Below are 27428 nucleotides of genomic sequence, written 5' to 3' on the forward strand. Positions count from 1 at the left end.
CCCAAAACGAACTAGATGAACTCTGCTTAAAACAATAAGCCGAAGGTTTCTGTATTGTATTACCTCACCAGGCAAAAGTGACGAGAAGAAATGGGAATATAAGAAGGAAATAGGTAAACTTCCTATGGTTACTTTCTCATGACACATTTCTCTTGAGCATTCATAGGTCAGCACTGTTTTATAATAACCTGCTTTTAAAATAGCATGACAGAAGCATGTGTAATTTGTGTTTAGTGACCTGAGAGCAATCTTTCAGTAAAACAGTGTGGTTAAGTGCCTGCCAAGGCAACCCTTGGTCTGTAATCCTCTAGGAAATAAGGGTGGAGAGTATTCCAGAAGTATCCATTGCTTTCTCTTGTTTATTATGGGAAAATCTATTGCTTAATGTGAAATTTTTTCTCTGTCTCAGAAGCCCCACTCTACGTGCAAACCATGAGGTTCATATTTTCTTGCTCAAAAAGAGGGAAACAAACTCTTTTCCTTTTGCCAAAGCAAATTAGCATTTATGAGATTTATTTTCTTATGTATAGGTAGTAGCCCAGAACCACACCCCTCGCCAAATCTGCTTCTTGGGTAGCATGTCTCCAATGTTAGAATGAAAGAAAAAGTAGTGCTCGAAGATAAAATCTATTATCTTCTTCAAAATACTCACACTGTGGCAGAAATGGATATCAAGTTTTAGAACAAGGTGAAGGTCTGAAAAAAATCAGGTTTTTTTTTCTCATCATCATGACTGAACTAACCTTAAATTCAACCAATTTGACCTTCTGCCTGTCACCTAGCCTTCCTGTTCCTGCCTCTCCCTTCTAATCTCCCTCCTTCCTTCCTTCCCTTGACAAATATTCATTGATGACCACTTACTCTGTGCCAGGTGGTTGTGCTAGGCTCCAAAGGTGAGAGAAAAAGAATCCAAATGAATGAAAAGTTTTCTCTCTTATATTTCACTTTGTACACTCCTAAAATTTAAGTTTCTTCTAACAAGTATCACTTTCTTTAAGGTATCCTAAAAGAACTTTTTTTTTAAATTGTTTTTAATGTTTATTTATTTTTGAGACAGAGACAGAGCATGAACAGGGGAGGGTCAGAGAGAGAGGGAGACACAGAATCCGAAACAGGCTCCAGGCTCTGAGCGGTCAGCACAGAACCTGACACGGGGCTCGAACTCACGGACTGTGAGATCATGACCTGAGCTGAAGCCGGACGCTCAACCGACTGAGCCACCCAGGCTCCCCTAAAAGAACTTTTATAAAAAGCAATCATGTCATCATAAAACAGAGCTTGACAAATTTTTTCTGTAAGTCCAAACAGTAAATATTTTAGGCTTTGTAGGCCATATGGTGTCTGCTTTGTGAAAGCAGCCATAGACAATACTTAGAGAAATAGGTGTGGCTATGTTCCAAACAAACTTTATTTACAAAAACAGGTCATAGTCCATTTTTCATTTGCTGAACCCTGATCTAAAAAAATTGAGACAAGGCCCTGCACTCCAGGTAAACATAACCTAGTGATTTTTTTTCCAGTAACATCATGCATGAGACATAGTAAGCATTAAATTAAATATCAGAGCACACTGATCTTAAGGAAATTATTAACCATCTCTGGGCTTTAGCCTCCTGATTTGAAAATTATAATGGAAACGTAATTAGATATTCTTGAATGTTTTTTCAACTCTGAATTTTGCTTATGTCTTATCATACACCAACTCCTATCATGCAGTCAAACTTATCAAGAATAAAGGTTGCTTGCTAAAATTTCTCTGAGCAGTATATGCAGAGAACAGGTATCTCTTGCCATTGATAGGATCTAAAGTGTGGGAGCTGGCAATCTGAGAAAAGCCAATTACGAGTCCTGCTAAACAAATAGAAATAAGCCACATTTCATTTAAGAAGCATTTTTATATACATTTTCACATACAATCCTCATTACAAGTACATTGGCTAGCAAGAATAAATATTTCCTTCACCTTTCAAATAAGAAAAGAGAAGATTAGAGAAATTAAATGATTTGCCCATTGTCTTATATCTAATGCCTAGCCAGGCAGAACCTTATTCCCAGCCAAGTCCGAATTCAGAGCTCTTCAAACCATGCCAGACTCCTTCCAAAATACACACTTTGAATTACTTAAAAAACTGCAATATGAATGTGAATTGTTGGAATGGCAGCACAAAAATGACTAGTGAATTGCACCAATAAAGGTAAGTGTTTTGTAATCGAGTTCTATGAAGCAAGGAAACAAAACACAAGACAATAGAAACAACCTGTGATGAAGAAGCCACCCACAGTGCCTACAGTACCTGCAGCCCACACCAAAACACAAGTCTCACACGCAAGGATGAGGCATGCAGGTCAAGGAGAGCTTTCCTGTTTAGCCCGTGAAGACAGAGACACCCCCTTTTTATTTTCTGGAAGAAAGTAAAATGATAAAACTATTAATATCTTCCTAATTAAACATCTTCAAAATAAAAATACATTTACCAATTGTACATTTTAAAAACAATATTTTTCTATTAGTGGACTCAGAGCTTTGTTTATTCCAGATGACAACAAAAAATAAAAATACATTTACAAATTGTACATTTTAAAAATAATTTTCTTCTTTTTGTGAACTTGGAGCTTTGTTTATTCCAGATGACAACAAAAATGTCAATTATTTCCAAAAAACTGTATTTTTCATGATTTAGTTTTCACTTGTTTCTTCATGTTTTTCACACTCCATCTGGTTCTATGTATTCAATGTCCTTTTCCTTTTTGCCAAGTTCAAAAAAAAAAAAAAAGGCACATGCACTACTCTGTGTCTTCAAAGCATTTTACAAACACTACCAAATTGGAATTCTTTATGGTTTAAAATTAGCTCCTTCTTATTTTTCTCATGAGCCTCTAAAATGCCTCAGCAAATGGGTTTTCTTCTGTTGTTTCAAAAAAATTGTTTACTTAAGTAAATATTATTTGTATGTCATTCAGCATGTATTAGAACATTTATATAGTCCAGGCTTTTAAGGAAAAAAAAGATTAAGAAATGGTAAATTCTTGTTTTTATTTTTCCTGTGAAGTTTAACATTGGTTTACCACATTCTATTGGTCAAGCGCTATGTGTTGACAGAAAAGGAAGCAAATCTCTACCTTTCAGGAAATCATGATTGTGGAGCCGGTCACATGAATACCTTATTTCACTAAAGGCAGACAGATAAATGCGAGCTAACAATGAGGATATCGAGCACTAATACTAAGTCCTTATTATGTGCAAGGCATTTTCTAACAGATCCTCACACAATTAACTCAATTAATACAACTACAGGAAACAACAAAGTACTCTGAAGTTATGGTATGGGAGATAGAAATTAATTTCAACTGTTTGACTAATTGGCCAAGTTCGTAGGCATTTTAAAGGGTTCTCAAACCATTTTTCTTTCATTCCTTCACACAATGGTCTTATTAGCTATGTTTATGCCACATTTTTCTTCCCCCCCCCCCCTTTAAATGTATAGTTCACTAAAATCTCCTGCTATGGGCTGAATAGAGTCCCTGTCCAAAATATTCATATGGAAATCCTAACCCCCAGTGATTCTATTTAGAGATAGGGCCTTTAAAGAGGTAATTAACTTAATCTGAGGTCATTAAAGTGGGCCCTTATCCAACATTAACAAGTGTCCTTATAGGAAGAGAATATTTGGTCACAGACGGGTACAGAGAAGATTGCTACCTACAAGCCAGGAAGAGAGACCTCAGATGAAACTAGCTTTGCTGACACTTTGATCTTTGCTTTGTAGCCTCCAGAACCATGAGAAAATAAATTCGTATTGTTTAGGCCACCCAATCTGTGATGCCTTGTTAAGGCAGGCTGATCAGACTAAGTTGTATATGTTTCTAACATGACTTTTCATCATATTTACTGCTATTTTATTTATGTCTTGTATTTTAAAATGTTTTTATTTATTATTTTGAGAGAGGGAGAGAGAGAGCAAGCAGGGGAGGAGCAGAGAGAGAGGGAGACACAGAATCCAAAGCAGACTCCAGGCTCCAAGCCATCAGCACAGAGCCCAGAGTGGGGCTCGAACCCACAAACTGTGAGATCATGACCTAAGCCAAAGTAGGACTTCTAACCTACTGAGCCACCCAGGAGCCCCTATGTCTTGTATTTTTGAAATAACCCTTTATAAAAAGGACATAGCATTTAAAAATTAAAATTGAAGGGACGAAAATGAGACCCCATAATGGCATTACCAGGCCATCAATACATTAAGTGACCTTAACCCACTCCCATGGAAAGGGCAGTTAGAGTCACAGGTGATACATCACCTCTAGATGTATCGTCCCAGCCCTGATGGTAGAAACAAAAGCTTATTTGTCCTTTAAAAAGTGTAAATAACAAATAGATAAAATTCACACACCATAAGAGAGCATTTATTTAAGAGTTGGGAAAAGAAACCAGATGGTCTCCTGTCCTTTTCCACTCTATTCTTAATGGTAGTTCCTATGATTTTGAAGACTGTGTGCATTTTTCTAAAACATTACAATTAGTTGTTAGAGTGGCACAGACCAGGAAAATAAATACTTTAAGAAAGATTGTATAGAACCCAAAATCACATAAACTATTATTAGAATTATTTTTTAATTCGGAGCACCTACTGGGGCAGGAGGGAGCAATTAAAGGTCATTCTTGTTTACCTTGGACTCTCAGAGTCTTCAAATTAAACATTCTCATAGCCTAGATTCTGAGATTTGGGCCTGCACAGAAAGTACAAAATATATCTGCTTAGAATTCAGAGGCTTCTTTGACGAAAAATATTATTAATAGATAATATTATACTGCTTATTTTTTCTATGTCAAGCCCCCCTGCTCACTATGAACAACTACTGCTTCTCCTGCCTCTTCCTTGGCAGAGGTTTCAACTCCTACCCTCTGTCCCTGATAACTTACTTGCAAGGCACAGAATACAGTACAGTTCTGAAACATGCCCGAAAGGAAACACTGTGCATGTGTGTGTGAGTGTGCACGTGTGTGTGTACATGTGTGCCTCTGTTGCTTTCACTTGCCTGGAACATTTTAGCTCCTTTCCTCTCCTTTTTAAATTAAAAAAATTTTTTTTCCTCTCCTTTTTAAAAATTTTCCTGGAGAGTATGTTTTTAATTATTATTAATTACACACTTTTTTGAGTTATAATAGACCATAAAAGTACAAACATTCAAAATTTATTTTTTTTTTAATTTTTTAATTTATTTATTCATTCAAGTTAGTTAACATACAATGTAGTACTGGAATCAGGAGTAGAACTCAATGATCAATCACTTACATATAACACCCAGTCCTCATCCCAACAAGTGTCCTTCTTAATGCCCATCACCCTTTACCCATCCCCTCACCCACCTCCCCTACAACAACCCTCAGTCTGTTTTCTGTATTTAAGAGTCTCATGGTTTGCCTCCCTCTCTATTTTTATATTATTTTTCCTTCCCTTCCCCTAGGTTCATTTGTTTCTTAAATTCCACATATGAGTGAAATCATATGATGTCTGTCTTTCTCTGCCTGACTTATGTCACTTAGCATAATATCCTCTAGCTCCATCCACGTTGTTGCAAATAGCAAGATATCATTCTTTTTGATTGCCGAGTATATGATATACATATGTGTGTATATATGTGTGTGTATATACATATTCATATATATATTCATCAGACGGTGGACATTTGGGCTTTTTCCATAATTTGCCTATTGTCGATAGCACTGCTATAAACACTGGGGTGCATGTGCCCCTTTGCATCAGCATTTTGCATCCTTTGGATAAACACCTAGTAGTGCAGTTGCTGGGTCGTAGGATAATTCTATTTTCAATTATTTGAGGAACCTCCATGCTGTTTCCAGAGTGGCTACACCAGTTTGCATTCTCACCAACAGTGCAAAAGTATTCCCTTTTCTCCTCATCCTTGCCAACATCTGTTGTTTCCTGAGTTATTAATTTTAGCCATTCTGACAGGTATGAGGTGGTATCTCATTGTGGTTTTGATTTGTATTTCTCTGGTGTTGAGTGACATTGAACATCTTTTCATGTGTCTGTTAGCCATCTGGATGTCTTCCTTGGAAAAGTTTATTCGTGTCTTCTGTCCATTTATTCACTGGATTATTTGTTTTTTGGGTGTTGAGTTTGATAAGTTCTTTATAGATTTTGGATACTAACCCTTTATCTGATATGTCATTTGCAAATATCTTCTCCCATTCCGTTGGTTGCCTTTTAGTTTTGTTGATTGTTTCCTTTGCTGTGTAGAAGTTTTTTATCTTGATGAGGTCCCAATAGTTCATTTTTGCTTTTATTTCCCTTGCCTCTGGGGACATGTCAAGTAAGAAGTTGCTGCAGCTGAGGTCAGAGGTTCCTGCCTGCTTTCTCCTCTAGGATTTTGATGGCTTCCTATTTCACATTTATGGCTTTCTTCCATTTTGAATTCATTCTTGTGTATGGTGTAAGAAAGTGGTCCAGTTTCATTCTTCTGCATGTCTCTGCCCAGGTTTCTTAACACTATTTGCTGAAGAGACTGTCTTTTTTCCATTAGATACTCTTTCCTGCTTTGTCAAAGATTGGTTGGCCATACATTTCTGGGTCCATTTCTGGGTTCTGTATTTTGTTCCATTGATCAGTGTGTCTGTTTTTGTGCCAGTACCATACTGTCTTGATAATTACAGCATTGTATTACAGCTTGAAGTCTGGAATTGTGATATCTCCAGCTTTGGTTTTCTTTTTCAACATTACTTTGGCTATTCAGGTTTTTTTCTGATTCCATACAAATTTTGGAATTGTTTATTCTAGCTCTGTGAAGAATGCTGGAGTTGTTTTGCCAGGGAGTGCATTGAATGTGTAGATTGCTCTGGGTAGTATAGACATTTTAACAATATTTGTTCTTCAAATTCATGAGCATAGAATGTTTTTCTTTGTGTTTTCTTCAATTTCTTTCCAAAAATTTCTACAGTTTTTGGTGTACATATTTTTAAAAATTAATTATCTATTTAATCTAGATTTACAAATTTATTGCTCTGAAGTTGATTTTTTTCCTATAATTTGTCAATGTGTTATGTATTGTCCTTGTTTCCCTTTTCATGTCTACAATTATCTGTACCTTTTTATCTTGATCATATTTACTAAAGTATCATATTAATCTTTTCAAACTACTATTTTTTGTTTTTATTCAATTTTTCATTTTTTATTTTCTAGTTAGTTGGTTTATGCTTTCATTTACATTAATCCTTTTTTCTATTCTGTTCATTTTGTTCTGTTTTCCTGGATACTTGTCTTAAAAGCATAGATTATTTATTTTTAATACTCTTTTTAAATAGATACACTTGGAGCACATGGGTGGCTCAGTCAGTTAAGCGTCCAACTTCGGCTCAGGTCAGATCTCACAGTTCATGAGTTTGAGGCTCTGTGCTGACAGCTGGTAACCTACTACAGCCTGCTTCAGATTCTGTCTCCATCTCTCTGCCCCTACCCTGCTCACACTCTGTCTGTCTCTTTCTTTCTCTGTCTCTCAAATATAAAAATAAATAGATAGATAGATAGATAGATAGATAGATAGATAGATAGATAGATACACTTAAGTTCATACATTTTCTTCTCAATTTTGCTTCATATTCCAGTAGATTTGTTATATAACACTTCACTTATTTATTTAGCTCTGAATAGTTTACAAGTTCCATATTGATTTGCACTTTAACCTCATAGTTATTTGGTTGTGTGTATGTGTTTGTACACACGTATGTGTTTAATTTCCTCATATATGGAGATTTTTTGAGTAGCTGAATTTCTTGTAATTGTTGATGAATAAGTAAATGCAGCCTGTATAATATCACCTTTATGGAATTTGCTGACATTTTCATTGTGGTGTAACGCATGATAAATTTTTGTGGCTGTAGTCTGTGTGCTTGAAAATGATATTAGTTTTGCATGCATGGTACAGGCTTCTTTGTTCAGCTACTCAGGCTGGTTAAGTGCATTACACAACCCCTCCATACCCCTTCTTATTAGTGGGTGGTTTCTTGGTTGGTTTCCGTGAGAAGGATGTTCAGTCTCTCACTGTGATTATGAATTTGCCCACTTTACTCTGTAGGGCTATTGGTGTTTGCTTTACATAGTCCCCTTTGTGGTGCTCCAGCTAACCAACTTGTTGGTTGCCCACGCCTGTGGGCCGTAATATCTATGACTGAGGTGATGAAGCAGGCTTGCTCCTTCTCATATTCAGTGACAGAAGTTCTCTTGCACATTTTGCATTCTTTTTCTTTCAGGATTTCTTTATATGTTCTAGTTCCCTGAGAGTCTTTTCTTGGTTTTGAGCATTACACATGTATAAAGTTGGTTTTTAGCTTTCATATGGATTTGGTGAAAGATGTGGAAGGAGAGGCTAAATAAAGCATCCGTTCATTTCAATCCTTTCAAGATCGAGTTCAAGAGTTACTCTAAAATGCCTTTGATGGCCTTTCTCTTCCATTACTCCAGGCTCCCCTCTGATCATGCCACTCCTTGTCCCAACTTTGCAATGCCACCAATCTTGTTTCGGTTTCTCAACACAGAAAGCTCTTTCCAGACACAAGACTTTTACACGTTGATTTTCTCTGCCTAGAATTTCCATTTGCTCTATAATTTACCTATTAACCATACCTATCCTTCAGGAATCGGGTTCAATGGCACTTACTCAGAAACTTGCTGGATAATCTAATATAACTCAGTTCTACTTTCTTCCAGTACCTACACTTTTTTCAGTAGTATATTTCAAAATCTTATTCTTTTTTAGAGGGGGGGTGGGAAGAGAGAGAGAATCTTAAGCAGGCTCCATGTTCACCATTAATGACCAACACAGGGCTCTATCCCACAACCAAGCCGAATCAAGAGTCAGACCTGAGCTGAAATCAGAGTCAGATGCTCAACCGACTGAGTCATGCAGGCACCCCCCAAATCATATATTTTAAAAAATCTGATTGTTTACTTGTTTATTTCTTCTTCCCAATTAGTTTCAAACCCTAATTGTACAGAGACTATATCCATTTGTTCCTCACTATATTTCTATGCAGAGACAGGACCAGCAATATAGTATCAGAAGAATGTTTGTTGAATGAATGGGTGCATATTGCCCTTAAATAGTAGCACATTTAAGATTGAGGAAGGATCACAAGTACTAATAAGGTTAAAATTCCACATAGGATGCATTCCATCTTAAAGAGATGTACTTACTCTGAGAACTTAAGAAAATCATAAAAGCTACGAGTTATAAAGTGCTAGGCATTTTATATTCATTATAGCTAATCTTTATAATAACACTTACATGTACAGGGGAGTAAATTGAAGATTTGGGAAATTAACTAACTTATTCAAGATTGAGTTATCCATAATAGCAGAGCTAGGATTCAAAACCAGATGTGTTTCTTTCTAAAACTTGTCCTTTCTTTACGTTATCATTCTATGCACCATTAGGTAACATTTGGTAGTCTAAGAAATAGTATTAATTTTATTTTGAAAGCAATTTATTTTAAGGAAATAAAGTGATATTTTCAGCTTTAAACTTAGATAAGTAAGGCAAATATAAAATGTGATTATCAATTTAGACTCAAAAAAATTTAAATAGCTAAATAAACACTCAAAGATATCCCTGCAGACTAGGTCTTTAGATTCTTGGGGCAGAACCTCTCTAACAAATTTTATTGAGTCAATTTACCAAAGTGAATAGACATGACCACAGGATTTAATGGGAACATATAAGTGCCAGTTTTTATTTCTCCATTAAGGCCATGTGGATGGGCTACATTTAATACTTTCCTCAGTCTAAACTGCCATGCATTAAAATAACAGCTCAAGTCAATTTGGGCCAGTTTTGTCACATAAAGCTGATAAACATCTGAATAATTAGATCAAATATCTGGATGATTGGTGACATCTGTAATTGAACTGATGGAACACTTGAGTATTCTAGAAACAAAATAAGAGATAGCTTTGCCTTACTCACTAAGACTAGAGTGAGAAAATAAGTAGTTGTCTTTAAGACCTTTATGCACCTGCCTAATATCCTAAATGTGTCTCATAAGGAGATGAACATGATGTGTGTGTGTGTGTGTGTGTGTGTGTGTGTGTGTGTGTGTGAGAGAGAGAGAGAGAGAGAGAGAGAGAGAGAGGGAGAAAGAGAGAGACAGAGACAGAGACAGAGACAGAGACAGAGAGAAAGAGTGTGTTTACATTCTTATCATCCCTAGAGGGGATTTGTTTATTTAGTTTCTGCAGCTGAATATTAAAACAAAAATGAAGAGAACAACTTGGAAAGATTTTTATAAAAAAATAGATTCACTCCACCCTTATTACAGCATTATTTTTACTTAGCAAGTTTTCTAATAGTTTTGCAATAGAAGCAATAAAGAAAAGGCATAAAAATCTAGAACCTAATAAATTACAAAATTTCAGAAAGAAAAACCTCAGTAATGTTTAAAATATCAATATAAAATATACCCACTAAGAAAAATATGAGATGACAAAACCTTTGAAATAAACACATAAAAGGAGAAACTGAAATACCTTTGAGTGTCTCATGTAAAACCAAACACCTCAATTATTACAATAAAATATACCAAAAAGCTTACAATATAAGAATTAGCAATTGTCTTAACTTAATTTTCCTCATATTGAATTAAAATAACTTATATTTTGTTTTCCTAAAATACTGCTTTTGTAAATTTATTTCATTCATCTGTTTGAATTTTATTCTCTTTTGAAGGTATTCATTCCCAGTATAAAGAAGACCACTGTATCTTCCCTATGTGGGGCACATATGAATAGTATTCATTAGGTTTGTTGGAAACAAATAGAAACAAGGATAAAATGGCAATTAAGATCATGGGTCTGCAGCTAAATATTTATCTATTTAAATCACACATGCAAAAGACATATAATCCATGCATAAAAGATGCCTCTAATTTCTATTTGGAGAGTTTCTTTCTATCAGAAAAGTTAGCTAATCTATCTGTGCCTCTGTGTGCCTCACTGACAAATAAAAATAACGATATAACAATAATACAATAAGGTCATTTAGAAATTAAATTAGGTAGTATACACAAAGCAATAGTACCTGACAGTGAGAAAATGCACAAAGCCATCAGGAAGGAAAATAATTCACTGGTGTATTTCTAGTAATAGTTTTGTAAATTGGGCTTTATAAATATATACTGAAAGTTCCAGTGTACGTAGAGCCATCTCTTTCACAGAGACAAGAATGGAAGGAATTTAAGCAAAAGACCACAAGGAAGAAGATGCAAGGAATAAAGAACAGGAAATTGTATTTTTTTCTGTAGTGCTAAGGGCAAAAAAAAAAAAAAAAAGGAAAAAAAACACTAATCTTTGTGATGTGCTGCCCTGAACATTTTACAAACTTGATCTTCATGCCTTGATATCTTGTTTTTTCCCCCCACACTTATCTCATGAAACTCAGTGATCATTACAAATCAACCCTTTCTCTGGTTTCATCTTCAATGTCCCCCTCTCCTTGTTTCCCATTCAGTATTTGACAAAATAGTTTGACCTCCACCTCTCTCCATTCCTTTTGCTTAGAGAGTATGACAGCATATGGATTTTTTTCCTTTATTCATTTCTCCTCCCACTCTTCTTTCTCCTTGCATGGTATTTTTTTTCTTTCTTCCCCACCGCTTCTTGGACATTTTCCAAGGTTTTTTTACACTAGATAAATGCGATACTGTGAAACACCAACCCCAGTATCTGATATATGAAAAGTGGTCAACAAATGTAAGTTCCCTTTGTTCTCTGACACTTCTTTTCCCAGTGATGTCATCAGTGTTCCTGACTTCAGTAATCACTTCCATATAGATGAGGCTTAAACTTCTGTTTTCTACTGACTTCTCTCCTCAGATCTACTTTTCTGTTCCTACCTATCTGCTGAATGACCGGCTATTAATCTCAATTCTTCCTTTCCCTGCTCTTGTCCACATATCACTACCCCCAACTTCTGCGCAAATCCTCCAACTTTTTATAGTCCGGGTCATTTATTTTGATCATTCTCAAAATGTCAGAGATAACTTTCTTTGTTCTCACTTTTAAAAGTCACTGGGTCTTAGAGGATCTATATTCAAAATATCTAACACACTCATGTCCTTTTCTAAATTCTCAATATCACCTTACTAGTTTGACTGTAAGCATTCACACTCAGGCAATTTAACAGACTGAAGAGCATCTCAGTCCAAATCTCTACTCCCAATATTTTGTTGTCACTAATGATACATTAATCTTTCTATAAACGTGCCTGGAGTATTTCTTTGATTATGATCATTCTTTTAAAAAAACACTTTAAACATTCTCCCATATTCAAACTCAATACCTTTTGTAGTAGTTATCAGTTTATGTTTGTAGACTTATCTCTAATGATTTTAATTCTTACTCTGTGTTACAGCAAAGCTACATGACTAAGAGCTCCCTGCTTCTGCCTTGTCCTTTCTTACCCTGTCTCCTTCCATATGAGATTTTTTTCCCCCACAGTCATTGCTGATTGGCATTGAACCTATAATGTAAGACTCAGAGTATGTATCATTTTCTTAAATGAGTGACCCTATTCAATTCTAAGGCTTCAACAACAGGAAACATATATAACACAGCTTTTTGTTGTTTAAAGTCTCTACCATAATGCTCCGCATCTTGTAAGTAAAATATATCTGATGAGTGTAGGGACATATTTGTCCTTAAGCATATATGTATGCTATCACTGTGTTCTAGAATAAAGCCCTTCGAGAGAAGGGGCTTTGTCTTATATTTCATGTTTCATTTCTCTACGGTTCCCAGAATATTCCAGAAACACCTAAAAGAAGGGAAATAAATGTGATTTTATTTTGGTTGTTGGTTTTGAAGAGAGCAGATAGTTATATCTCTCAGATTGAAATATGAAATAACCACTAGCGCGGTCAGAATGAGCCATTTCCAGAGGCCTAATTTGAATGATCAGAAATGCAATTTCAGCAACAGGAGCAGGAACCACTGTAACCACAACCAGATTGGAGCAAAATATGATAGGTCTTGCCCTCAAAAAAACTCAGCACTTGTGATTAAAAAAAAAATCTAAATAGGCCAATAAGAGAAATGGTTGGAGAGGAGAAAAGAGTCACTTAGTGCTGCTGATGACTTCTTCATCAGCGGATGGAATGTGGGGGATTCTGAACTGCAGCTGGTGCTGATAGGGGCTTAAATATTCATGTCAGCCTTTCAAGAAGGGATCCACTAATATTTCCCCCCCATAATCTTAGAGATGAATACAAGTAAGTAAACGGGAAAGAAGATTTCCATTTTCTGGCACACTGAATACAAATGCTGTCGCTGTGTTTTGATAGCAATCTAGGGAAATGTCTCCACTCGCTCTTATCTTGGTGATAAGAAGCTTTTATGAGGTGATTGACAATTCATTTTTTTAGGATTTATTTTTTCCATTTTCTTCCCTTTTTACTCTCCTTGGGTATTTAGTCCCTGACCAGTTCTACCAAAATAACAGTTTGAGAAATAGTTTATTGAATAGGAGTTTTAGCAAAAAAAAAAAAATAAGTCCTAAACTCAAATCCCCAGCTCCTTCTTTAGGATAACATAACTATAAACAAAGTAAAAAATAAATACAAACAAAAATTACAGTAGCTTCTATTTGTTGAACACTTACTCTGCAACAGCCACTATGTGAGAACTGTGTTTTACTTTTTTTTTTTTTCTCCTTTACTCTTTATAACAATCAGGCTTGTGAGGCAAGAAACTTAAGCTTCAGAAAAGCTTTGGTTCCAATATTGTGACTGCAGAGCCTGTGTTCCTCATCCCCGTGGTTTGTCCCTCTGGCTCTACACTGCTGTACCTTAATTAACCTCTATGAACTTCAATCACATTGGTAAGCAGGGTCTAGCCATAAGTCTTACTGTAATCCTCAATTTTGTGCATATTTTACTCCATTAGAGAATTATTTACTTCACTCTGTACTGATTAGACCTGGATTGTATTTGATACTCATGAGCAATAACAAAAGTAAAATGAAATGCAAGTTATTGGCTCCTCTAAAAAGGTTACTTAAGTAAAAAATTTGGAGTACTTAATTTTAATCAAAACTTGCAAAGACCATATAAATATTATAGTAATGTGTACTCACAAAGAAAAATTTTCCTTTGGGAAAGGTAAATGGTTAATTAGAGATATTTAGTTAGTTATCATAATTTGAATCCTAAGAATTATTAAAACTGTGTATGTGATAGTTAATGTTGACTTTTCTTGGCCTATGTGCCAAGATATCTGGTCAAATATCATTCTGAATGTCTCTGTGAGGGTATCTTCGGATGGAATTACATTCAGATTGTCCACCATTAGGTGGGTGGGCCTCATCCAATCAGTTGAAGGCTTGAATAGAAAATGTCAATCTTCTCTAGCAAGAAAGAATTATCTATCAGATTGTCCTCCTGGTTCTACAGGACTTGAATTGCAACTATTTCCTGAGTTTCCAGCCTGCTGTCCTTCCCTATCAGATTTTAGACTCACCAAACCTCCAGTCATAATAAAAATCTCTCTCTCTCTATCTCTGTTTCTGTCTCTATTTCTCTCTCTCCTGTTGGTTCTGTCTCTCTGGGGAACTGTTCTCAGTATATTCTGTTAGAGCAATACCATTTATACTTGAGGAAAAGTTTCATCACTATTTTGAAATTTTGAAATCTCTGCATTACCATCAAAATGTTGAGATGATACTGGTTATTGAAAGAACAGAAAGAAAGAAAGAGACAAAATGAGAGCTGTTAGATGCAGAAAAGATTGCATTTTTAAGGACCATTTAAGTAGTTCAAGTTATTCAAATTCTGGTTAATGGTGACAAAGGAATTTCCATCAAATATAAAAAGAGTGATTAATACACTTCTATCATTTGCTACTTTTTATGAGATCAAAGTTCTTTACAGATTGGTCACTATCAAGATTTCAGAGAGGTGGTCATTTAAGTTTTTGATTAGAAATTTGGTGAAGACACTTCAAACACAAGTTCTAAAATAAAAGTTATATCCACGTTTGCAAATTCAAATTCCTTAGCTGGAAAAAATTGAAAAGTGTTTTATTTGAAAGTATAACACAAAACTATTTAGTTTCTTTCCTAACACTCTGTATTTTACTTTTTACTGTAATTATATGACCTAAAAATGTATTTTTTTAAAAAAATCAAGATCAATGTAGACTCCCCAACCCCCTCCCCCAATTTATCCCTGTAAGTCACATAAATATTATGATTTGTGATGTGTCATAATATGAAAAAAGTTGGAAGCACTCTCGAAAAGAAAAAATAGAACTGGATTTTTTTCTAATGGCAATAATCATTAAACTTTATAAAACCAAAGGGCATTAGAGATTCTGCTCATCAAATTGCATCTACGTGGCTTTGCATTCTGTAGCAGGAAGTACTTTAGATACTCTTCAGACTTTAAAAGGTTTCAGATACGATTGCCTCCTTGTAATGAACAAGAAAAGGCAAGACTAGACAAATGGAAACTATTTGGAAAGTTGTTGCAATAAGCCAGGAGAGAGATGATGTAGTCTGAATAAAGATAGTGACCATGGTGATAGAGAAAAGCAGGAAGCTTTGGGAGATATTTATTAATTAGAATCAATAGAATTTTGTATTGATTTGATGGGAGGAGTCATGAAGAAGGAGGGGGGGAAATCAAGGTTTCTGGCTTGAGTACTACAAATTGGCAATAGTCCCTATAAAGAGCAGTCTGTTACCTGAATATGGGGTAGAACTACATTGTCACTAGTCCTTACCCTCTTCATCCTCAAGTGTCTGGTTCTCTCAAAGACACTAAGGAACACAAGAAGACTGTCAGTTCTTTGACATTTTCTTCACTGAACAGAAAAAGAATGGAATAACTTTTACCTTCTTCACAAAGTCCCACAGGTCTTTCCAGAATTCTGGATCAGGTAAAGACTTTAAAACTATGAGACCTAAGGGCGCCTGGGTGGTTCTGTTGGTTAAGCGTCCAACTTCTGCTCAGGTCATGATCTCACAGTTCGTGAGTTCAGAGCCTGGGGCCTGACAGCTCAGAGCCTGGAGCCTGCTTCAGATTCTGTCTCCCTCTCTCTCTGCCCTTCCTCTGCTCGTGTTGTTTCTCTCTCTCTCTCTCAAAAATAAATAAACATTAAAAACAAATTAAAAAAAAAAAACCTATCAGACCTAACTTTAAGCAATTATAAGGTGCCTCCTGATAAAAACTTTCTTTCACTTAAGTGAGAGCTTACTCTTTAATTATTACCACCAACCCCCACTGCAATCTGTATTGCTATCTTTTGTTTTTATTCAGTTAAGGAAATGGAGAGATCCACTGTAGTCTTGAGTGATTTTCTGCTTCAGGAAGGCAAAGGTATTAACTAGGCAGTAAGAAGTAAATCAGAACACATTCAAGATGAGAGAGGCCTTGTAAACCATTTGATGTACCTTCTTTAATCTATAGGCAGGAAAACTGTGGCCCCGGGGGTGAGGTACAATGGGCTGAGACCAGGGAAAGATACAGAGCAGACTACAAAAGATTACTAGAAACATAAATGTAAATGAATTAATGAGTCAAATCAATTTTTCCATCTCAACTACAATATTTCACCAAAACTCAGGATGCTGTCAGTTGTAAAGCATGGGGGAAGAAAACCTACCAATTAAACTATGACAAAATACTAAGTAGCATCATTGTAGGATACATCCCAATTCGAGATTTGTTAGTGTTAAAAATATATGTGTCTTAGAATTGATGAGCTCCAAAAGCAAAGCTCCCAAAAATCCTACGATAGCGAGCGGCATTTCTAACCTACTTTTAAAAGTTAAGAATCCTTGGAACACTAAGATACACAATGAGAAATTTTATACATGGCCAACCCCCCTCCAGGATTTGGTCCTGCCACAGCTGAATCAGGAAAGAAAGAAACAAAGTGAGAGAAACAGAAAGAGAGAGGAAGGGAGAGGAGGAGAGAGGAGGAACAGATTATAGAATGGAGGAACAGATTATACACAACTTTATTCTCTAAAAATTCTTATTTTTCTTGTATTATAGAGAAATGGACTCACAATTCTGTGTTTGGGCTCATTCATAACTTTGTTACAAGAAAAAATTATAATAATGTATAGTTATTTATTCACATTCAATGACTATAAACTATAGTTCGGAAAGGGTCACAAACCACAGAAGTTCTGCCTTCTGCTTTATTTCAAAGCTTATAGCATCATTTGGGACAAGACTAAGTAACTCTGGAAACACTTAGATGGTATAAAATGCACACTTTTATTTTGTAAGCATTCGTTACATGAGTCATTAGATAAATTTCTTCTTCTAAGTAAATTTATCAAATTATTATTAAGTCATAAAATTTTAAGCCAAAAATGAATAAAGAAAGCACATGCTCTAAATTAGAGGAAGGAGGAAATAAGAAGGTATGGGGTGTGGTGAAATGCATAACCATGTAAATGTTATCCAGCTTTCTTAAATTGGATTTTTTTTTCTTTTGAGGTTAGATTCTTGCATAATATGTATGGAATAACTTTTTCAGGAGTGTAATTAGAAATGCAGTATGAAAACCCACCTTCTTGCAACATGGCATTACTTACTCCTAAGAAAAATAACATAATATCAAAGCATATGTTTCACTTTAAGTTGCCAGATCACTTGAAAGTTTTTTTCTAACAGACTTAATATGGCTGGGAAAAGCGTATTTCAGATTTGACATAAGAGATTATCACACATCTACTCATCATGTTGTACCTAGGTGGCCTTTGAGTTTCAATGCTGAGAGTTTCAATGCTGAGAAGTAGTCTTCTTATATTTCAGAGCTTAAGAGCTTTTAGAAACAGCAATCTCGCTGAATTCTTGAAAGAACTTGTTATACACTTAGAAAATTATATGGATTTTTGAAAATTTTTATTTTAAATTTATTTAATCTAAAAAAAATCGTTCACCCATTTTCCCCACCCCCACCCCACCTTTTACATACACCAATCTGTTTTCTCTATCTATAAGTCTGGTCCCCCCTCCCCCCCCCCAGATTCCACATATAGGAGATATACAGTATTTGTCTTTTTTTTTTTTTTTACAGTATTTGTCTTTATCAGACTTATTTCACTTAGCATAATGCCCTTAAGGTCCATCTGTGTTGTCACAAATGGCAAGATTTCTTTCTTTTTTATGACTGAATAATATTACATTATATACGTATATTATACACGTATATATATACCACATCTTCTTTATCCATTCATCCATTGATAGATACTTAGATTGTTTCTATTTCTTGGCTAATGCAAATAATGCTGCATTGAACATGGGGTGCATGTATCTTTTCAAATTAACATTTTGTTTTCTTTGCATAATTATCCAGAAGGGGGATTGCTGGATAAATGGTAGCTCTATTTTTAATTTTTTGAGAAAACTCCATACTTTTTTCCATAGTGGTTGCACCAATTTACATTCCCACCAACAGTGCACAAGGTTTCTCTTTTCTCCATATCTTCGCCAATACTTGGCATTTCTTGTCTTTTGATACTAGCCATTCTAATAGGTATGATGCGATATTTCATTGTGATTTTGATTTGGCCGTCCTTGATGATTCCTGAGGTTGAGCATCTTTTCATGTATCCATTGGCCATCTGTATGTCTTCTTAGGAACACTGTCTATTTAGATTTTCTATCCATTTTTAAGTCAGATTATTGACTTTTTTGCTATTCTGAGTTCTTTGTATATTTTGGATATTAACCATTATCAGATTTATGATGTGCAATTATTTTCTATCATTCACTAGGTTGCCTTTTTATTTTTGTTGATGGCTTTCTTTGCTGCCCAGAAGCCTTTTAGTTTGAAGTAGGCCCACTTGTTTATTTTTACTTTTATTGCTTTTGTTTTCAGCAGATCCAAAAATATCACTGCCAAGACCTATGTCAAAGGGGCTTTTCACCTATGTTTTCTTCCAGGATTTTTATAGTTTCAGGTCTTACATTCATGTTTTTAATACATGAGTTAACTTTTGAAATGGGTAACAGTCCAATTTCATTCTTTCACATGTGGCTGTCCAATTTTTCCAACATCATTTACTGAGAAGACGGTCTTTTCATCATTATACATTATTGCATCTGTTGTCATAAATTAACTGACCATATATACATGAGTTTACACCTGGGCTTTCTATTATTTTCCACTGATCTGTGTGCCTGTTTTTATGCTACTATTGGGTTTTTTAAAATTATTATTATGGGTTGTAATATAGTTCGAAATCAGGGAGTATGATGCCTCCTGCATTGCTCTTTTTTCATAAGACTTCTTTGGCTATTCAAATCCTTTGTGGTTTCACAAAAAATTTAAGATTATTTGTTCTATTTCTGTGAAACATAGCATTGAAATACTGATAGGAAGTGCATTAAATCTGTAGATTTCTTTGGTAGTATAGATATTTTAACAATATTAATTCTTCTATTCCATGAGCATGCAATATCTTTCCCATTATTTGTGTATTCCTCAATTTCTTTCAATAATGTCTTATAATTTTCAATACACAGGTCTTCTCCTTTGTTAGATAAGCTTATTCCTAGGTATTTTATTCTTGTTAAAGCAATTATAAATGAATTGTTTTCTTAATTTCTTTTTCTTATGGTTTGGTATCAGTGTAAAGAAATGCAATAGGTTTTTGCGTATTGATTTTGTATCCTGTAGCTTTACTGAATTTATTAGCTCTAACAGATTTTAAAAAAATTATTTATTCTTGAGAGAGAGAGAGAGAGAGAGAGAGAGAGAGAGAGAGAGAGAGATCATGAGCAGGGAAGGGGCAGAGAGAGGGAGACACAGAATCTGAAGCAGGCTACAGGTGACCAGCTGTCAGCACAGAGCCTGATGTGGGGCTTGAACTCACAAACCTCAAGATCATGACCTGAGCTGAAGTCAGACACCTAACTGTATTATACTACAGTATTATACAGTTATGTAAGGTATAACCATTGGGGGAACTGAGTGAAGGGTACATGATACTTCTCTATTCTATCTTTGCAACTTCCTGTGACTCTAACTTTTCTATATCTATATCTATATCTATATCTATATCTATATCTATATCTATCTATATGAGAATCAATGAGTAATGGTGATGGATAAGGTTGAAACATGTTCAGTAGTTAATGACATTTGAGTTTGTGTGTATGTGTGTGTGTGTGATCATACTTAATTTATTTGGCTATTTTGATTAACTTCAAAAAAGGGAATGAGATTTTTTATACCTACTGAAAGGGACATGTGCTGAAAAGTTGAGGAACACACTTCCCATTTTATAGAACCATAGTACCAAGTGCAGTTTTTTTTCCAGTCTACAAGGCGGAGTGGAAGTGAAGCACAGATTGTTGCAGTGTACAGAGCTGGTGACCGGGAGTTACAGTGAGGAAGACTGAACCACAGTGAGTTAAGCTAAGCCACACTGGTCTCCTGGCTGTGCTTCTTAGGTCATCTTGGTCACTAGTAGAATATTGTTGCACACTATCATACTGCTCCTTTAATGTATGGGACTAATACTTCTGGAAGAATATTTTTAAGTTAACTCTACCCCCAATGTGGGGTTCCAACTCACAACCCCGAGATCAAGAGTCGCATGATCCACCAACTTAGCCAGCAAAGCACCCTTAAAAGAAGTTCATTAAAGTAAATTCAATTCCTTTGCAAGTATTCAGTTGAAATAAATTAAAATCTTAAGTAGAAAATTATAACTACCAAAATTATCTTCAGCACCTACTACACAGTTCACTTCACATTCAGGGCTGTGGACAGTGCTCCTGAGCTTTGTCCTCATGAAGCTTATTAAAAAACACAGAATATGAGGGGCACCTGGGTGGCTCAGTCGGTGGATCGTCCGACTTCAGCTCAGGTCATGATCTCACAGTTTGTGACTTTGAGCCCCACATTGCGCTCTGAGTGGGCAGCTCAGAGCCTGGAGTCTGCTTCAAATTCTGTGTCTCCCTCTCTCTCTGCCCCTCCCCCACTCATATTCTGTCTCTTTCTCAAAAATAAATATTCAAGAAATTAAAAAACAACAACACAGAATATGATGGAAATGAAGACTAAAGTCTAGACATGTACAAATGCAATTAAACATCTTTGGCCTGATGCAAAGTGTATAATAGACCTGAAGCAAGAAGAAGAAATATTTCTTCATATATAAAGGTACTTCTGAAATTATGTATTGACAATTAGAAGATAAGAGTGAAAATATAAAAAAATTACATCGACATATAGAAAAGAGCATCAATGGGTTTTGCAAAAGGCTTGTAAGACATAGTTGTTGTTTTTTTTACATCTAAGCTTATGAAGTTATTTTATACATGTTTGAAGAAAAATATAAAACTTATTTTTAGGCCAAATGTTCATGAACAAAAACGTTTAATAAACCAGGTATTAGAATTTGGGCTGGAAATATTAATGTTATTTTAGTTTTTGTGAGTGATTTCCAGGACCACTTTGACAAGTTAAGGATGATAGTAAGGAATAACTACAAATTATTACAGGTTTTATGACATAATTGATAGTGTTTTCCAAATTTAAAGCCTAAGCCATGTATCTATGGGTGCCAGATAAGCCTCTCACTTTATTTCAAAGTCCTTCATAGTAGTGCTTTAAAAGATCTTATAGCAGTAGACTCAGTAGTTAAAATTCATACTGTCTGTGTCACACTTACGAGGCAGAAAATAATTCATGGCTAGACATCCCAAATTTCAAGTCAGGTTCTTTCCAGACACATCTGTGCACCAAATGAAAATGCAAAGCATTTCATTGCATAGTACATCATTTGATTGGGGAATAAATGGAAGATTTATTCCTAATAGTTTCTTTTGCTGTTCACATTTAAATACATAAGATAAAATGGAAAGGAAGTTCTGGTTTGGTACTGCTTTCATTACAATCACCAAAAGCAGTGATCTATAGTTCTCCCCCCAAAAGAAGAAGAAGAAGAAGAAGAAGAAGAAGAAGAAGAAGAAGAAGAAGAAGAAGACATCACTCGTTCAGCTAATAGTAGATAAACATTTAAAATGTTTATCTTAGGGGCACCTGGGTGGCTCAGTCGCTTAAGCATCCAACTTTGGCTCAGGTCATGATCTCACAGTTGATGGGTTTGAGCCCTGCATCAGGCTCTGTGCTGACAGTTCAGAGCCTGGAGCCTGCTTCAGATTCTCTCCCTCTCTCTGCCCCTCCCCCACTTGCTCTCTCTTTCTCTCTTTCTCTCAAGAATAAACATTTTTTAAAAAGAAATTAAAATTTTTATCTTAAAAATGAACACTCTTACATGAGTATATGTCTTTCCCAGTGAACTTTGTCTTATTCTGTATACTAACCATCCTTGCTGTTGAGTAGAAAACTTGCAAAATTTCTCCTACATACCTTAATCTTTACCACCATTTAAAGAGAAGAAGAGGGGCTCCTTGGTGGCTCAGGCAGTTAAGCGTCTGACTTCAGTTCAGATCATGATCTCATGGATTGTCAGTTCAGGCCTCATGTAGGGCTCTGTGTTAACAGCTCAGAGCCTGGAGCCTGCTTCGGAATCTGTGTCTCCCTTTTTCTCTACCCCTTCCCTGCTCACATTCTCTCTCTCTCTCTCTCTCCCTCAAAAAACAAAAAAACAAACAAAAAAAATTTAAAAAACCTAAAGAGAAGAAGAAATTGTGATAATAGCTTAATCTAGCAAGTTTGAAACAGATCCACGAGAATAAGTGTAAAGTGTAAGATAATTAAAAATTACATTGAGTAAAGAAAGGAAAAATATTGTCTGCTCTGAAATTTAAGACAAGATGGGAAATGAATTTTTAAAGCTTTTGATTTTGAAAAGTTATAAACAGGAAGTTGCAAAGATAGAATAGAGAAGTATCATGTACCCTTCACTCAGTTCCCCCAATGGTTATAACTGACATAACTGTAGTATAATATGAAAACCAGAAAAATTGACATGAGCACAATGTGTGTGTAGTTCTATAACATTTAATCACATGTGTAGATTTGTGTAATGACCACCATCATCAAGACACAGAACTATGCCATCACCACAAAGATCTCTTTCTCTTGCTATCCTTTTATAGCACCCTTCTGCCACCATCCATAATCTCTGACAACCACTAATTTGTTCTCCACCTCTATAATTTTGTCATCTCAAGAATGTTATATAAATGGAATCATACAGTATGTGATACTTAGAGATTGGGGTTTCTTCTTCTTCTTCTTCTTCTTCTTCTTCTTCTTCTTCTTCTTCTCCTCCTCCTCCTTCTTCTTCTTTTCACTCAGCATGATGCCCTCAAGATTCATCCAAATTGTTGCATTATGAATAGTTCATTCCTTTTTATTAGAACAAATATGCAGAACTGCCAGTGCTGGTTGTATGATAAGAGTATGTTTAGTTTTTAAGAAAACTAAGCTGCTCTCCGGACTGGCTGTACATTCTCACTAGTAATTGTGCAAGATCCAGTTTCTCTGTATCCCCTCCTGCTTTTGGTATTGTCACTATTTTTACTGTAACTGTACAAATAGATGTGTGGTTATATCTCATCAGGGTCTTAAACTGCATTTCCCTAATGCTAATGATTTTTAACACCTTTTCATGCATTTATTTCCATCTGTATATTTCATCAAAAGGCCTAAGTCTATTTATTTTAATGTATTCATAGGACACCAAACGATATTACACGATACCAAGTAATTTCTTCAAATAGTAAATGTCGTTATTAATCAAAAAAGCTAATTTTCTGACTAAGGCTCCTTTGTGACATAATCCAAGGTATTGTATAGAATAAAATTACAGTGCATATACCATCCTATAATTAATAAACATTAATTAATGTTTAAAAATACTTTCAAAGCAGTAAAAAAGTACAAAAATATAAAATCCCCAAACAAAATGAATCAAAGAAAATAATCAAATACTCAATGTTTTCAAAATAATTTAAAAACAGTACATAAGCTTATAATTGTAAGAGAACAAAGGAAAGGCTTATAATGATGCTTTGTCTGAAAAAAAAGCATTTGTACAGAATGATATGATATAATGTACATATTCATAATAATCAGAAGGTGAGAAAGGATAATTAGTTAATATATATTTCTAAATAGGATTATTTTTTAAGTAGCTTTCTTTACACTTGTTTTTACTTCTTAACAACACAAGGAAAGCTACCAAAAAGTCTTGGTATTATATGATAAGTAGACTTATCACAGGGGAAATAAATGTCGACATGATAGTTATTGAAGCTATATTTTGAATGCAGTTGATAATTCTCCTGAATCATTGAATTTACTTGGGTGAAAATATTCATTCTACCAACATTTATTAAGCACCAACTGTTTACCTTTATTAAGCAAGTACTGTGTAAGGCTCTTGGAATTCATGGGAAATAAATATTCTCTGATTTTAAGAGGCTTAAAATATAGTAGGGAGAAACAGAATTACAAAAAGCTTAAGTGCACTAATATTTCCTTGAAATGCTAAAAGAAAAAGGAATGAGATCTTATGGTCCAAGATAGTTAACTCTCTGAACTTACAATAAAACTATTCTGAATACTTATTTGATAGAATTTACTTACATAGCACTTTAATTTCTAATTTATTTTCACTTAGAAATTTCAAATTCATGAAAATTACATAGAAAAATGGGAGAGAGATGAAAAGATGAGAGTTTATAGCAACATTCTGTACCTAATAGTTATGAATTGTATTATTTATTTTCGCTCTATTAATTAATCCAAAAGGTTTGATTTGGTTCTGGCTAATGGAAATGCTATGTATATCTGTTGTATACTATAAATATTTACATATTTCCATTATTTAATAATTAAATACTGTATAAATTCCAGACTGTACGTGTGAGCTAATATAGTCACACATTAAAATGTGACATAGTATCCTAATATTAGAATTCATGTATGAGAATATGAATGGTCATTTCTCATAAATTTGATAGTGTTTCCCAGAACTGAAGACTCCAAGAAAAAAAAATAAAAGTACATGCATAAAGTACTCTCTATAGACCTGGAGGGATTTTACAGGAAAATAATGGGAAGAATTGTTTCTAATTCCACTCAGGACTGAATACAGAGACATGAAAGAAAAGACGCTATTTGGATAGAAGATTTCTTAAATGCTTCAAATTTGAAAGGGATAGACGAAGTGTGTTAAAAATATCCACCACTCTGAAAAATACTTGAAATAGAATTTTCCTTTTATAGGTCTAATTAGCCAGGAAAATGGGCTGGATTCCTTCTCAAGGTCACTCTAACCTCTAAGGAATCTATGTCTTCTCTTCAGTAAGAACAGAGCCTCCTTCTCTCTTACCTCCATCCTGATCAGGCAAGGTAATTGGCATTCTGTGATTGCTTTCTTAATGCTAATACTACAATAAACAGTGCCATCTACTGACTAAATTCTATAATTGACTTCTCAGAATAGTAAATACTCATATTTGTTATCTGTGTTTACATGAGTCACGTGTTATATTATACTTATTTAAAGCTACCAGGAATGTATATATCATCTATCTTGATCTTCCTGTTTTTTGTTTTTGTTTTACAGATGAGAAGGTTGAGATCCAAAAAGATCAATCAATTTGCCCAAAATTTTGACAGGTGTTTTTCAGTGAGCACCACCATGAACTAAACCCTGGGAATAGAAAGAAATTTAACACTTTGGAGGTGGAAATCAATCTGTAAAGTTGTCCATCCATTGGGGAAAATATGTGACAAATATGATTAATGACAAAGTATGAAATCCATATAGCAAGGCAAGTTGAGAAATAGCTGATGTAAAGTTTTAGGAGAAGGAAATGCTAACATATAGTTTTAAGTTAAAAAAATGAAAGAAGAAATACTAAATTAAGGTTATTTTGTTCTTCTCTTTTTAACAGAAGGTTGAAACTATTTGTGGATTGTTACAGAAGCTTGATTTGTTCTCAAAAATGTATGATATATAAAATCAACTCATTTTGCTTTAAGATGTCTCCCATCAATGCCAACTTTTGGATCAAGAACTAAAAGAAATATATCCATATTATATGTAATCTTTAGCTTTATGGCAATTAGGATGAAACAGAGTCAACTCAATGAAAATGAGTTTTTTAATTGTTTCATTTTTTCATTATTTTTCATTATTTCATTTTTTCATTATTAAGAACTGAGGCATGGTTGGTTTGTATCTGTGCCCAAGACATAAAGTGTATCTACAACTATTAGATCACATCTAAATACTACTTTCAAATGGGTTTATAGTTGCATTCTTTGTAGCATTTTAGTGCAGTATGTCCTACGCAAGCAAAGGATTCAAATATTTATGGGATGGTCCCGAGCATTCTATCTTCTTATTTAAGGCAGGAAGTTGTCAGGTTGATACTTTTGATTATTACAATGGACCCAGGTATTTTACTGTTGTTGATTTTAGGATAATACAAGCTCATACAAAATATATGAGAATATTAAAAATATACATCAAAATAAGAACCTTAGTGTTAACCAGTAGTAAAATAAATCACTTTGGAAAATATTTCCAATCATCATACTCAAATTTTGTCCTGACATCTCCCATCTTCTAAAATTGGAAAAAAACTAAAAGCACTGAAAACCCAACTTTGACTTTAACTTGAGACCATGAGAGCATATAGGGTTTCAGAACATGGCTTGTTTTCTCTGCTACTCATACCCCCAACACTTTTCCATGAGTCAAACTAGTGTTCTAAGGAAGCAGAATCCACCAGCGCTAAGATGTCAATGGTAATAACATAACAAAAACACCAGAGAAAAGAGCTTTCATAAGTGTTGTGCTGTGCTCAGGATGTACATGGCACTGAAAGTGATTTGGGGACTGAAGACAGAAACCCGTGCTGAGGGCATAGTGCTAGCCTCCACAGAGATGTCCTCTTGGCACAAAGTCAGGATAGATCCCAGAGAAGCTGACTGCAGCAACTGGAGCAAATCCCGAAACCACACTACCATTCAACAGAACACACAGATACTTGTTCTCTGTACATGTATATTGGGGTTTGGATCGGATTTCAAAATAGTTCACACTCAGCATCTTCTGTTTCCAGGATCTTATTTGATGACCCCTTCTCTTTCCATTATTTGATCAGAAGACTTGGAAAGCATGACTCTTTCTGCTTCATTTTTCTCTTCACCTCAGAATTAAGTTTAATGCTCTATTTGCCATCTATGTGGTTGCATTTATGCTCTGTGGCCTTTTTTTTTTAACCACATACTGTGAGAAGTTTTAGACCCATTTAGATGCTATCCACTTGCAGGTGACTGGTGAAATCAGAATAATCCAGTATGAAAATGCTCCCAGTTCTTCCTGCATTCTCTCTACTACAAGAACTTTTCCAATCCTCAGGCATCCCAAACTGAGACATTTACTATGTGATTAACCAATAT

At 34.9% G+C, this 27428-nt stretch overlaps 1 long non-coding RNA gene across 1 annotated transcript; it reads left to right on the forward strand.

The window, feature by feature from the left end:
* On the forward strand, positions 1-26015 carry LOC122219156. Its single transcript, XR_006202281.1, has 3 exons — positions 1-113; positions 25239-25364; positions 25582-26015. It is a non-coding gene; the product is annotated as an uncharacterized LOC122219156 (long non-coding RNA).
* Positions 26016-27428: the final 1413 nt, after the last annotated feature.

Source organism: Panthera leo, chromosome B2 (assembly GCF_018350215.1).
Source record: "Panthera leo isolate Ple1 chromosome B2, P.leo_Ple1_pat1.1, whole genome shotgun sequence".
In the NCBI taxonomy this organism is placed as follows: Eukaryota; Metazoa; Chordata; class Mammalia; order Carnivora; family Felidae; genus Panthera; species Panthera leo.